This window comes from Pelodiscus sinensis, chromosome 23 (genome assembly GCF_052426305.1).
Source record: "Pelodiscus sinensis isolate ZL-2025 chromosome 23, ASM5242630v1, whole genome shotgun sequence".
Classification (NCBI taxonomy): domain Eukaryota; kingdom Metazoa; phylum Chordata; order Testudines; family Trionychidae; genus Pelodiscus; species Pelodiscus sinensis.
The window spans coordinates 3367740-3382089 of NC_143074.1; the positions used below are offsets into that span (position 1 = coordinate 3367740).

Consider the following 14350-nt stretch of genomic DNA (forward strand, 5'->3'; position numbering starts at 1 on the left):
CGACAGCTCCTGTAAACCTCGTTCCACTATATACTGCTACAGCACCAGTATCTCACCAGGTCCAGCCCCTTACAGGGGTGTCTTGAGAGAGCTCTCACCGGACCCCGCCCTGCACAAGGGTGTCTGAAAGAAGCTCTGACTGGGTCCCTCCTGTCATAGGGGTGTCTGGGGGCAGATCTGACCCGACCCTGTTCCTCACAGGGTGTCTGGGGGGATTTCTGACTGGACCCCATTCACCACGGGGGTGTCTGGGGGGAGTTCTGACCGGATCCCGTTCCTCATGGGGTGTCTAGGGGGATTTCTGACCAGACCCTGTTCCTCACGGGGGTGTCTGGGGGGATTTCTGACCGGACCCCGTTCCTCACGGGGTGTCTAGGGGGATTTCTGACCGGCCCCTGTTCCTCACAGGGGTGTCTGGGGGGATTTCTGACCGGACCCCGTTCCTCACGGGATGTCTAGGGGGATTTCTGACCGGACCCCGTTCCTCACGGGGTGTCTAGGGGGAGTTCTGACCGGACCCCGTTCCTCATGGGGTGTCTAGGGGGAGTTCTGACCAGACCCCATTCCTCATGGGAGTGTCTGGGGGGAGTTCTGACCAGACCCCATTCCTCACAGGGGTGTCTGGGGGGAGTTCTGACCAGACCCCGTTCCTCACAGGGGTGTCTGGGGGGAGTTCTGACCAGACCCCGCTCCACACCAGAAAGAGCTCTGACCAACCGTGCCCCTCACAGGGGTGTCTGGCGGGAGTTCTGAGCGGGACCTAGCCCTTCGCAGGGGTGACCGGAGGGAGCTCTAACCCAGGCCTGGCCCCTCACAGGGGTGTCAGCAGCCAGCTCTGCATGGAGAAGAATATACTATAGGGAACACTCCCACTTTGGCAGGGAGATGGACTGTATGAGCTAATGTGTCTATTCTTAGCCTGGTGTCTGTGGCTCTTTTTAGAGCTTACAGCTGGGGGCCTTATGGATTTCCTTAGAACAACAGTTTTCAGAAATTCCAGAAATAGTTTTTAAGAAAAAAAAGTATTGTAACTACAAAAAAAAAAAAAAAGACAAAGAATTTGCAGTGGGGCCCCTGAAGGAACACGCTCAACCCCGGCCTGTTTCCATCCACCTATGTCGCTTTTCGGGACCTATTTTTATTCTCCTTTCCCAGGTGAATACATTCCCAGGGAGAGGAAGGCAAGGATGTATTTGAGTGACGTAAGGAGAGTGCGCTCACATTTCCAGTGCCCTGCACTGCAATGGAATAGGGTCGTTTTTCTTTGACTGTCCGTGCTATTTTAAGTATCAGGTGTGGGGTGGGAGGGAAGAGGCCCTCTGCTACACTTGTAGCCCCATGGTTGGATTATTGGGAAAGTGGGAGACCCACTTTCAAGTCCCCTCATTCACCAGAGGGGGGGAAAAGAGATTTAAACAGGGAGCCTCCAGTGACCCCTCTTAGGTGAGTGGCTGAACCCCTAGGTGATAGGATGTTCCTGGGTGGTGCTTCAGCAGATTCATCCCTGGAAACTGTCCCCAGGAAGGGTTGGAAGAGACCTCAGGAGTCATCAAGTCCAACCCTCTGCGAAAAGCAGAACCAACCCCAACTCAATCAGCCCAGCCAGGGCTTGGTCAAGCTGGGACTTAAACACCTTGGCTGCGTCTAGACTGGCATGATTTTCCGGAAATGCTTTTAACGGAAAAGTTTTCCGTTAAAAGCATTTTCGGAACAGAGCGTCTAGATTGGCACGGACGCTTTTCCGCAAAAGCACTTTTTGCGGAAAAGCATCCGTGCCAATCTAGAAGCACTTTTCCGCAAAAAAGCCCCAATCGTCATTTTTGCGATCGGGGCTTTTTTGTGGAAAACAAATCTGAGCTGTCTACACTGGCCTTTTGCGCAAAAGGGACTTTTGCCTGATCAGGAGCAGAACAGTATTTCCGCAAGAAGCACTGATTTCTTACAGTAGGAATTCCGTCACTGCTTTTGCGGAAATTCAAGCGGCCAGTGTAGACAGCTGGCAAGTTTTTCCGGAAAAGTGGCTGATTTTCCGGAAAAACTGGCCTGTCTAGACACAGCCCTGTAGGGATGGAGATTCCACCCACTCCCTAGGGAACCCATCCCAGTGCTTCACCACCCTCCTAGGCAGGGGCAGATGACCGTTTTGTGGGGCCCTGCGTAGCATAATTTCGCGGGGCCCCCCCCTTTGCCATGGCACATGCGCGGGGCTTTTTGAAGCGCGGGGCCCGGGACGGCCGCCCCGTTCGCCCTGCCCTATATCCGCCCCTGCTCCTAGGGAAATAGGTTTTCCTGATCTCCAACCTAGACCTCCCCCACTGCTACTTGAGACCATTGCTCCTCGTTCTGTCATATGTCACCTCTGAGAATAGCCTGACTCCACCCTCCAGGGACTGAGTTTTTTCGAGTCTTCCTGTTTCTCTCTCCCGTGTTCAGAGCTAGGATGCTCTCCTAGCTCATTCTGCCTTTTTTTAAAGTGAGCATCTAGGGCCAGATTTGTAAAGATATTTTGGTGGCTAGAGATGCAGATAGGAACCTGATGGGATTTCAGGCATGTAAAAGCTGTCTCTTCACCAGGACTGTGTGGGGAAAATCCAATAACTCCAATTGTGTCTAAAGGGGGGACTGTGCAGGAAATCAAAACTCTCTAAAAGAAAACTGCTGTAAGGGTTAAAAAGTTTTCCAGGCCTCTCTCCCTGTAACAGAGAGAAATCAAATTAGCTCTAATCAAAGACCCTTACAATGCCTCCTATCTCAAGTTCATGGATACTCCTAGTCTGTCACAATTTGTCATGTAAACCCTTATCTTTGTCATAGTTTGCCTTGTAGACTCCTCCACTCCACATTCTCATATGGCTTTGTTCTGTAAAACTTACTTCTAGCACTCCTGGGGTGAACAGAAGTCTCAGAGTGCTTCTGCTGAGACTTTGATATGTTAAAGAAAAACAATCCACAACTGAGCTGTCTAAGCATTCTGTATAAAGGATACCTGAATCTGTCTGTCAGGGCTGCTGCTTCACTCTTGGTGTAACAGCCTGCATGCATGCATCATAAAGTTTTCTCTTCTAGGTTTCTCTCCTGCCTCACTGATTTGATTTGACCTCCGGCCTCGGACCCTTCTGGGGGCTCTGTACCCCAGGGGAGCGAGATTTCCCCCTCAACTGCTCCGCCCTTTGGTCTAGCATGATTTACATAACTACCAGGCGGGTAGGATTTACTTCCATCCTTCCAGAAATGGTTCCATCTGTAGCCACAGTTTCTGAGATCTCTGCATAGATTCTTCTTTGTAGGTGGTCACTCCGCTCAGAACTGTTCCAAGAAACATTCCCTCACTCTGCAGCCAGCAAAGTAACTCGGTCACACTATTGTTATCCAAACAAAACAAACAGCTATTTTCCTGGTTCCCTAAAAGGAAATCTGTGATATCACTGCAATCTCATGTCAATGGAAGCAGTTGGGTTTCCTTGGGGTATGTTATGAAGGTGGGGGTTCTCTTCTCCTCGGGGGCTGGAAGTGTGGGCTGTTGGTGTTCATGGGGTGTGTCCGGGGGAGGGAGGGGATGCAGAGAGGAACATAGTTTCCATACAAGCAGGAATCATAGAATCATAGAATACTATGACTGGAAGGGACCTCGAGGGGTCATCGAGTCCAGTCCCCTGCCCTCATGGCAGGACCAAATACTGTCTAGACCATCCCTGATAGACATTTATCTAACTTACTCTTAAATATCTCCAGAGATGGGGATTCCACAACCTCCCTGGGCAATTTATTCCAGTGTTTCACCACCCTGACAGTTAGGAACTTTTTCCTAATGTCCAACCTAAACCTCCCTTGCTGCAGTTTAAGCCCATTGCTTAAAATGGGAAAGAAATGTCGTAACTGCCGCTGGAGTGAACCAAACCAAATTGTTTCCCAAACGAGTTGACCGACTTGGCCTTGCCACATCTTGCCCGTGCACCTGCGGCCGCGAGCCACAAAGCTGGGACATAGAAAGAGGACGCGCTTCCCAGGGCTTCTTTCAAACAGGCGGCAAAGAGCAATAAGGAAGTAAGATAAGAATATGGCGCAGCGCAAGGAGACCAGGCCCCGCAGCAGCGGTGTGGGGGCGAAATGACAGTTGACTCTGGTGCAAATACAGGAGACGAGCTCGGGGGGAGGAGGAGGAAATTGGTCTTTCACCTGGGGAGATTTATGTTCAAAAAGGGAGCCTGGCTGTCCGAGAAATCAGAAGGGCGTCCACAGGGAGAGGCTACTGGACGTGTAAGAGTTCGACGAGCACAGTCTAATCGTGCTGGTAAAATTCCCCATGTAGAGAAGACAGGAGCCCACCCCCTCAGGGCACCACCCTCATGGGCCATGGTCAACAAACGCCCCCCAGACAGCTTCCTCGTCTGGCGTGAGGGAGCCGTGGGGCTTTCGTAGCTGGTCGCAGTTACTCACACGGGGGCACCTAATGGAGATTGCTTTGAAAAGCAGCAATATATAATTGGCAAATTAGAAGCTCATTAAGTTTCTTGTGTAATTAGCTTCCTAAATTAGCTTGCAACAGAGGTTTAAAATGGGCCCGTGCTTTTTAGCGCCGGCGTCTCTATTTTTACCCTGTCTCCCAAGCCCACCTTCCAATGACGACTCCACAGCATCCAGGCTGGAGGAAGCTGGCGCTGGAAGAGCCCGGCCTGCAGCTTTCCGGCCAGATTCTCCTTCTGGCAGAGAGCAGGGTGGGGTCTTTTGTTCAGGCCTCCAGGTGCTGCCAGACAACACAACTGCAAACACTGGAGCGGGTCTAACGCCAACCAGCAGACGGTTGTGATTCCATTCACCCCCACCCAGCTGTACCCACGTAGCCTAACGATCTCCCAGCTTCCTAGCCACCTTGTAGTCCAGTCACGCAGGCCCTATTCCTTTGCCTACAGAAGCAGGAAGGGGCCGTTGTCCCAGTGGTCTCAGCAGAGACTCCATCACACCCTGAATCCTAGCTCCAGGCAAGCAGCCCACTTCTCACGTTTCCTGGTCTGCCTGGCAGATGGACGACTCCATCCCCCTGAGGAGGGGGTCCCCAGACACCACCTCCCATCTCCTCCTCTTGGGCGTGGTCGTTGCGGAACCCTCCCCCTAGGACAATGCACTCTGGGTCTTCCGGTTCATGGAGGTCTTCTTGGGATGCCTTCCCTCAGATTAACGCCCCCCCTCCAAACCTTTCTTCTCCATCGTACCTGGGCTGAGAGCCTGAATATAGTTTCTTACTCTGCATTGGAGTACATGAGGTCTCCTCCCTCCTTTCCTCTCTTCCTCCTTTCCTTCCTCTCTTCTTTCCTTCCTCTCTCTCTCCCTCCCTCCTTTCCTTCCTCCCATCTTTCCTTCCTTCCTTCCTTCCTCCCTCCCTCTCTCCCTTTCTTCCTTCCTTCCTCCCTCCCTCTCTCCCTCCCTTCTTTCCTTCCTCCCATCTTTCCTTCCTTCCTTCCTCCCTCCCTCTCTCCCTTTCTTCCTTCCTCCCTCCCTTCCTTCCTCCCTCCCTCTCTCCCTTTCTTCCTTCCTTCCTTCCTCCCTTCTTTCCTTCCTTCCTCCCTCTCTCCCTCCCTCCTTTCCTTCCTCCCATCTTTCCTTCCTTCCTTCCTCCCTCCCTCTCTCCCTTCCTTCCTCCCTCCCTTTCTTCCTTCCTCCCTCCCTTCTTTCCTTCCTTCCTCCCTCCCTCCTTTCCTCCCTCCCTCCTTTCCTTCCTCTTCCTTCCTTCCTCCCTCCCTCTCTCCCTCCCTCCTTTCCTTCCTCCCTCCCATCTTTCCTTCCTCCCTCCCTTCTTCCCTCCCTCCCTCCTCTCCCCCCAACCCCCGAGGTCACATGCAGCCAGTTTTCCTCCCCACTCAGCACTGCCCTCTCTGATTCTTCAACATGCGGGGCGGCCCTGCCACACGCAGCGTCCAGCAGCCCTGCTGGTGGCTGCAGCCACTGGAAGCGGCACCTCCGCGTTACCGGCAGGGATAGTTGTGGCCTGCACGGCCACATGTGAGGGGCCAGATTGGCCCCTGTGCTGCACTGCGGCTCCTGGCCAGACAAGACGTGCTCACGGGACTCTTATGTGGCCTCTGAGCCCCTCGCCCGCCCTCCCTGCTCCACGCTGCCACGCCACACGCTCGGGAAATGAGGCTGGAGAGCGGCCTGCAATGAGAGCTCGTGGGGGACTCTATGGGGGGGCACGGGAGCTGCTCACCCCAGGACTGAGGTGCCTGGTCATCTCCTCCCTGGGTCACCTTGCTGAAGCTGTTTTGCAGGCAGGGTGCCTTTTCCGGAGGGCTCGTGAGCCGGGACCAGGTCATCTCGAGAGGCTTCTCAGCCCAGAGAGGCAGGCTGGGCCCCATGCTCCCGCCGGGCTGCCAAGAGGAAAGCAGCTGGGAAAACAAAGGGAAGCGAGCAGCAAACTGCCGGGGCGGAACAGGCAGTCGATCAGAGGGGCAGGTGGTAATCAAGATGCCAGGATTTCTGCTGGGCCCCTTGAGAAGAGACAAGAAAAGGCACCATCTTAGGAGCAGGACCAAAAACCTCCTCCGGCTGCCGCCCTCCGAGGAACACAAACAGGTTAGTCTCCATTTCCGCACCCGAGCCCCGTGGGCTGGACTCTGCTTCGCAGTGAGTCGTGCGCTTTTCGGCATCTCTATTGTCGTGGGCACATTCGCTCTGGCTGTGACCTCTCTTCACTCAGCGGCACGCTCCATTTCCAGCTGGGTACAATCGCGGGCCCTTCTTTCCCAAGGATGCTGTATAGCCATGGCTCACCCCAGAAGTGGCCGCATTTCCGTGCTGGTGCTGGAGCACCGTGCCGAACGACATTGATCTTGTGCTTTGAGCATCTCGCTGCCCTCTTACTGCGAGTCCTGTAGAAGAGCTTGACTTTGTGATTGGTTTTCTACTGCCCCAGCCAGACACAGAGGCACCTTAAGTAGGAATGAAATGGACAGGGACCTGAGACGAAAATTAATCGGCACACTGGGGTAAAGCTCTCCCCCTTCTCCAGATCCTTCCCCAGATTCACTCACTGAAAAAGGCTGGGTACTCCAAGAGGGAAGACACGGCCCACGTTGGGTGCCAAGAATTAAAGGGACGGAGACGAGGCCGGAAGGAATAGGATAGGCCTCCAGGGACCACTTCAATCCCCAGCTATTGGGGTTGGTAGGTTTGGACGTGTGTGAACTGCTGGTTGAGGTTAGGAGTGGGAATTGGGGGTGGAACGGGGTGCCAGGAGGAGCTGCTGACACCACGAAGGATTTCAGAAGCTGGGAAAGGCAGACTTGCATTTTTAGAGCAACCACTAATGAACATGCGGCCTGGAAACACGCCCTTCACCAGCCTCCTCCTGTCTCAGGGCTGTTATGTGAGTGCTGTTCCCAGGCTCATCCTGTGCTAGGGACAGATGCCAGGACAACTGTGCTGCTCCGGGGTGCTCCGAGCTTCACTGACCGAACCCAGCTTTGTCGACAGGCGGGCATCTCCCGTGGGCCTTGCAGGGAGGTGGAGTGCAGTGGTGGAGCCAGAATGTTATACCCCCGGGGGCAAAATTTGCCCCCCAAGCCCTGGAGCAGCTGGGCAGTTATTACGTGCAGCCCTGTGGAGTCAGAGACCACCAAGAGCTGGCCAGCTGAGCCTTCCCCATCCTGCGGTCCCGCCCCCAGCAGCTCACCTTCCATTGGCACGCTGCTGCACGGCTCTGCAAAGGAGGGGAGCAGGCGGAGAAACTGGACTGTGACCATGAGTTCACCTTGCGGGGCTACATTATCCAGACCCCTTAGGAGGAAGTCAGGAGGGTCTGTGTTTGAAGAACGAAATAGAAAGTTTGCATATTACCAGTTAGCGGGTGCTGAGTGTAGTGCGATTTATGATGGACATGCACAGCTAAATTGGCGCCCCCCCCTACCATGGCACCCAGGGGCAACTGTCCCCCCAATCCCTCCTCGCTACGCCACTAATAGAGTCCTATGCATGGGAGAAGCCCTCCCGCCAGCACAGGTAGTGTCCTCACGAAGGCCTGGTCTACACTATGAGATAAAGTTGACTGCATTAAGGTCAATTTTGTAGCACGCGATTTTGTAATGACCACGGGGCATGTCCCCACTGTGCCCAAGGATGTGACACAGTTTGACGTAGCACGTCCCCCGTAGAGAGGCTACGGTTGACACGTACAATGGAAACCCGTGGCTTTTGCCCGCTGTGGACTGCCTGGCAGTGAAACCCCGCACCACGTCCACAAGCTGGAGTCCTTGGCCTTGAAATGGGCCATCGCTGAGACGTTGCGGGTGCGTCTAGATGACATGGCTCTGTCAACGAAGCCATGTCAATTAGTTTACCCGGCATAGTCAAAGAATCGGGGATTTAAATAATCCCCACTTCATTAAAATAAACATGGCCACCGTGCTGTGCCGACGATCAGCTGATCCGGCACCGCGCGGCAGTCTAGACACAGATCTGTCGTCTGGGGAAGCCTTTGCCGACCGATCCCTTACGCCATGTAGTCTAGACATACCCTTCATGACTACTTGTCTGGTGCTGGGTTTCAAGTGCGGACCGGCCACAATCCACTGACATCCGTGATGACCAGTGCTAAGCTGGGTGCTACTGGGCAGAGCTGGGTGGCTGCCTTGGCTTGCTACGAGCTCAGCATTCAGGACCAATCAGGGAGAAGTAACGTAGACGCAGATGCACGGGCACGGCCTCCGCAGCAGAGCTCTGTCCCCTGGCTGGAGCTCCTGCAGGCGCACTCTTGCATTGTGCTGGTGCTTGTTACTATCTGTCTTCGTCATGGTCATGAGGGATGGCCAGCAGCCTGGGGACTACGGGGTTAACTGTGCCTAGCCAGGTAGCAGTCAGCCAATAGAAATGCAGATAGGGATTTCAAACCGGGACAAAGGAATTTGGGGGTTTTCCCTCCTTTGTCCCTGGGCAGTCTCTCTCCAGATACTGAGGGGGACAGACAACATGTCTCTCTCCAAGAAAAGACTCTTCACCATCTGAAACTAGGGCAAAGTCTAGATAAATCCGTTAGGTTTTATTGTTTTATGGCTTGGGAATGGGAATCTGATGTCTGTGCATTTAGAAAAGGGGTTTCCTTTCTTTTGTAACTAAGTTTTGTTCCCATGAGAAAATTCCCCATGAGTTTATTAACTGGTGGCTCTTACCATCTAGCCAATCCAACGAGGCTTGTAACAGGAGTATTGTGGTGATAAGTTCTTTCTTTTTTATTAACCTGATATTGGTTAATTTTTGTGTCCTGGTTTTATCTTAGGGCTGAGATTTCCCAAGTGATCTCTTCCCTGGTTTTCTTATCATTACTTGGGTGTTGGCAGCAGATCTTTATCCCCAGAATCTAGGTTTTTAGGATTTTGGGGGGAGGTTTTATACCAAAGCCTGGAGAGATAAGGTTTTGGAGTCCTTTTGCGGGCCCCCACTTCTGCATTAATGGTGCCAGAGTGGGGAATCAGCCTTCACGGTCTTTTTGTGGGCAGCAGCTGTGGGAGAGCTTTAGGCCTCCTGCAGTTTTTCTCTTTGGCTGGACATAAACTGCAGCTGTATCTCGTCGCTTTCTCCATCCAGGTCAATGGGTCATCTCAGCTCTCGACCAAACATCAAGAGACACGGGGCGACTCCCGTAGCATCATTCTTCGTGGCACCAAAACCACAACGTGCGGGCTCCAGGATGCTTTCTCTCCCTAGAGATGACCGGCAGATCACCCAGACGTAAGAGTCTGATTAAATCGTTCTGGCTGAGGGCCAGCTCGGGAGCGGTAAGGTACGAACTAATTCATTCCTACCATTCTTGGCACCTCCTTCAGAAGGTCACTCTCAAAGTCCTATGTCAGGTCTGAGTGAATCCAGACACTGAAAAATGCTTCTTTCTCCCGGGTAGCCCTCTGGTCACCTGTGGGATATGCCTGCGCAGAGCTGGTAAAATGGTCAGTCACGACTAAAATGTTCCCAATGTTCCTCCTGTCCACTTCTAAAGACGAGAAATGGCTGCAGGCCAGTTCCACAGGCTGGCTGCCAGTGACAGACTTCTGACCCGCTGCTCTCATGCCGTGTGTCTCAACCCGTGGGACACGGACCCTTGGGGTACGCGAGAGAAGTCTGGGGGGCACCTGAACACACCTGCCTGTAAAATTGCATGTTCAAGGTGTGGCGGCACGTCGGGTAGCTCCCGATCCTGCACCCCGTCTGCAGCAAGATGAGATTCCACCAACCAGCAGTATAGAAAGGGGGTTATTGCTCCTCCAGGATACAGCCCAGCATAGACGTGATGTAGTTTCAGGAGTCAGGGCCAGGATGCCTCAGACCCCTTGGATTAGGGGGTCCATTGTCATCACTAGACCCTCAGCCCTCAGCTAAGGCTGCTTCCTTCATGTTTCCCAGACAGCAACTGCCCCTTCCCCCGAAACCTCCCTTCCTTTGTCCCCTGCCTGCCCTCAACCAGTCGGCAAGTGCTCCTTCTGTAACCTCCCCCCCGCTTGCCTCTGATTTGCTGGCTTGGTGATATGAAACCACCAGGCGCCCTCCCTACAAGGCAGCTGCTGTAGCTGGCAGGTTGGGAGCTGTGGCTGTCTATTTGCTGTAGTACAGTAAGTGTTTGAAATCCCTGTTATTGGTTGTATTAGCATAGGGCATAGGAGCCAGAGTCATGGACCAACCCCCCCACCCCCGTGCTAGGCGCTGTACAAGTACAGAACTAAAGATGGTTATACTTCCTCTCCTGGTGCCTCCCATGTCCCTTGTGACCTTCCCCTCACATCTACTCCTCCTTTCTCACCTAGAATACAAGGGAAACAGGAAATAAACTGTTCATTTTCACTCCATTTGGCACCTTGGCTCAAGCAAGTCTCTGATTTGCTGGCATTCTGCAAAAATCAAGCTCGTAACAATGGCCAAAAATGCACCACTGGGACTCTGGCTCGCATAAACCCCATCTGGAAAACCGGTGTCGGTGACTGTGCTGACAGCTAACAAAATCGCCATTTTGCTGTTTGCCCCCCGGGTCACTGGAAACTGACCAGAGAAAAACGACAGCTCCTACAAACACTGTGGTTATAAACAAACATCCTGGCAGGCAAATTATCAGGAGGCACAAAACACAAAACCCTGCAACTGATCAAAACTTTCCAGTCGGCAGAGGCAAAGGAGTTGCCCGTGAGCGGCTGTCAGGGCTCACCGGTCAATTTCCAACAGTGCTCTGCACAGACGCTGGAATTGACTTGCACACAGAGGCTGCCAAGAAAAAGTCCTTGGGGTATTGAACTCACCCTGGGCCGCAGAGGACACTGCAGGATGGGCATGCTGCCGCCTTCTCTTTTCACGTGGCTGGCGCACAGCAGCATCTACACTTTCACCGGAAATTGGTTGAGCCAAATGGCTCTGTCAGAGGTAGCAGGAGCAATGTTCTGAGAACTGGGCCAGTACCATTACAGGGCCACCCTCATTCTCCTTGGACGTTGAATTCAGAGACTTCCCAGGCAATGTTCCCTTTAAGTGTTTCCATCTATGTGCGGAATAAATTTTTCTCTGTGCACCACGGCTCGTGCGGCTGTGTACCACCAATATAAACACATACTGCTGGCTGTGGGCACTCTGCCAATCAGCTGGGCAGCACCTGGATCTCTTCTGGGTGGCCGCCCAAGGGCTCAGCTTACAGGGAACACTGTTCCCTGGAGATATTCAGCCATGTGGGTCCTGAGCAGGAATAGAGAGGTGTGCTGAGAGACCAGCAGTGCATGGAAACAAGGGGCCAGATTCTCATCTGCTGTTTAGTGGCCTGGGAGTCAACGGAGCTAAGCGGATTGACACCAGAGAACTGGGCTAGATAACTGAATCCAGTGGCACCTTCCCTACATATCTGGATCGTCAGAATGCTGCAGGAAATGGGCTCCCGACCAGGTCTGGGCCACATTAGGATGTGGTGTCTGTGGCCAGGGGCCCTTGTCAGCAGAGGCCGTGCGTGTTTCCACCCTTGGCCAAGGGCAGCTGTGGAAGGGGATATGTGGGACCTTGATGAATTGGAATGTGGGCTATTTAGGGAGCTAATGACTTCGCAAATCATCCACTGAACCCCCCACGGGGCAGCTGCTCATTTCTGACTGTGGAAACTCTGTGTTCGGCTCATCTGCAGGGGGCAGGCTGGTGGAAACATGTCCACACTGTGTTTCCACTGAGAATTGGAATTTTAACTAAATTTACATTTTCGCAAACTTCCTGCAGTGCCAAATTAAGCTATTTCGACTTCAGCTACGCAATTGACGTAGCTGAGGTTGCGCAGCTTAATTCGACTTTAGCCCTGCTGTGTAGACGTGCCCTTTGATACTGGCTGCCAACTAGACACTACTCATTGATCTAACAATCTAGCCAGCTTTCAGTCCTCCTTACAGTCCACTTATCCAATCCATGCTACTTCAACTTGCTGGCAAGAATACTGTGGGAAATTGTATCAAAAGTTTTGCTAAAGTCAAGGTATATCATGTCCACTGCTTTCCCCATATCCACAGAGCCAGGTATGTCATCACAGAAGGCAATTTCTTCTTTGTGGAATGTGATAGATCAAGCTAAGGAGTTTGAGACTCCCAGCTAAACCCAGAGCCAATATCCCGTGTTTAATTGTCTTCAGAGAAACCTTAACACCTTTGCCGTATTGCTGCTTGGCTGTCTGCCTGGAAGAGACCTTGTTCCAGACGCTCTTTGGAACATTTTATGGTGGAAGACAGAGAGCAGATGCACTTCATCGCAATGCAAACAGGAGAAGGTGTCAGTAAACCCAAACAGCAGGAGCTCCTGAGAGCCCTTCCAGATGGGTTAGAAATGTGGGTTTTCCCGTTTCAAAAATATAATCTGGTTGTTTTATTCCTCCAGGGACTGAATCAGAATAGAGTCAAAGAGCTTTCTGGCCAAATGGATGTGCCCTGGGTCTTTCCAGTGTAACGTGATCCCCTGCCTCATTGCTGGAAGACCTAGGAAAAGAAAGCAGCTGCATCTCTTGCCAATAGCAGACCAGGAACATCTGAAAATATCTGGACTCAGCTGTAACTTAGGGCAGGAGCTCTGAACTCTTTAAGGGCCAATGCTTGCTCCGCTGGCAAAGTCCCCATCAACTCCACAGCAGCATGGCTGGAACGCAAATTGCTAACCAGTCGCATCGCCCATTCGTGAGAGGAATTCTAGAAGAGAAGCAGCTTCCAAAATCCCATTTCTGTGCCTGACTCTCTTGGCGACAACAGCTTCTTCCACCTTCACTCCCTCTGCCCTCATTCTATTTCAGGAGATCCATTTTTAAAGGGCTAATATCTAAATGACATTGTTTCAAACTAATCTCTGGTGTAAAATGGTGTTTCTGCGGCAGAGGTGCAGCGCATGCGAAACTGGGCTTCAGGACTGCGAGCACAGCTCTGACTGAAGACTCATATTAGTTTGGTGATTCTAATCGTTCACCTACGTATTGCACAATTCCTCTGGCTCTGTGGGGCCGTCACCTACTGCAGCACAGACCGAAGAATTATCACCAATGCCTACGTTTTATTGGCCAAGTTCAAAAGAATAAAATGATGGGAAGAAAAATCTATCTATATATGTTAGAGATTTGTGCATCTGTCCATCCGTCTGCAAGGCCGTTTGTTCAAGAACTCCTCCTAAACGGTAAGCGCGAGGACCGCCAAATTTGGGAGGCAGCTTCCTCTTCTCCTAACTTAAAGCGAGGTCAGGATGTGGTCGTGCCAGGAAAATGGGATGTGCCTGGAATTTGATTGTTTTCCATAACATGGAAAGGGAGGGGGCAGAGGGAGAGGAAGGACGTGATACTCACAGTCACCACTGGGGGCAGCAAGCACAGGGGAGAGCTAGACTGCACAGTGACCACGGGGGGCAGCTGCACCCCCAAGGGAGGGGCCAGCTGGGGACAAGGCTCACCATCTTGCCTGCCACCAGCCCAGATAAGTGGCCCCCCTGCTCCAAACCCCTCCCCTCCAGCCCTTGTCCCCAGTGCTGGATCGGGGGGAGGGTGGGAAAGCCCCACGGCCGTGACCCCCTCCTCCAGGAGCACCACCAGGGCAGCCAGCTCCAGCCCCCACTGTAGGAGCTACAGCCCCCCCATTTCCCCCAAGCACCATCAGGCTGCCCAGCATGGCCATGGTCAGATGGCCTGCACAGCCTCCCCCACGAGCATGGGAGCACCAGGAAGAGGGTGCCCCCAGGCCTAGGAAGCTCCAGGGTCTGTCCTATGCATCATCCCCCTCCCCCCTGCCGCCCCTGGCCCAGGCCCAGAAAGTGCTGGTGAGAGGCCTGTGCTCTCCCACCTCACCTAGGCAGGGCCCGGGGAACACAGACGGGAGGCCTGTGGGGG

General features: G+C 53.1%; 1 long non-coding RNA gene across 1 annotated transcript; it reads right to left on the reverse strand.

Annotated features, from left to right (window-relative positions):
• Window positions 1–5852: 5852 nt before the first annotated feature.
• LOC149521735 (uncharacterized) lies at window positions 5853–11178 on the reverse strand. Its single transcript, XR_016347768.1, has 3 exons — window positions 8507–11178; window positions 7667–7792; window positions 5853–6923 (listed from the first exon to the last, which is right to left on the reverse strand). It is a non-coding gene; the product is annotated as an uncharacterized LOC149521735 (long non-coding RNA).
• Window positions 11179–14350: the final 3172 nt, after the last annotated feature.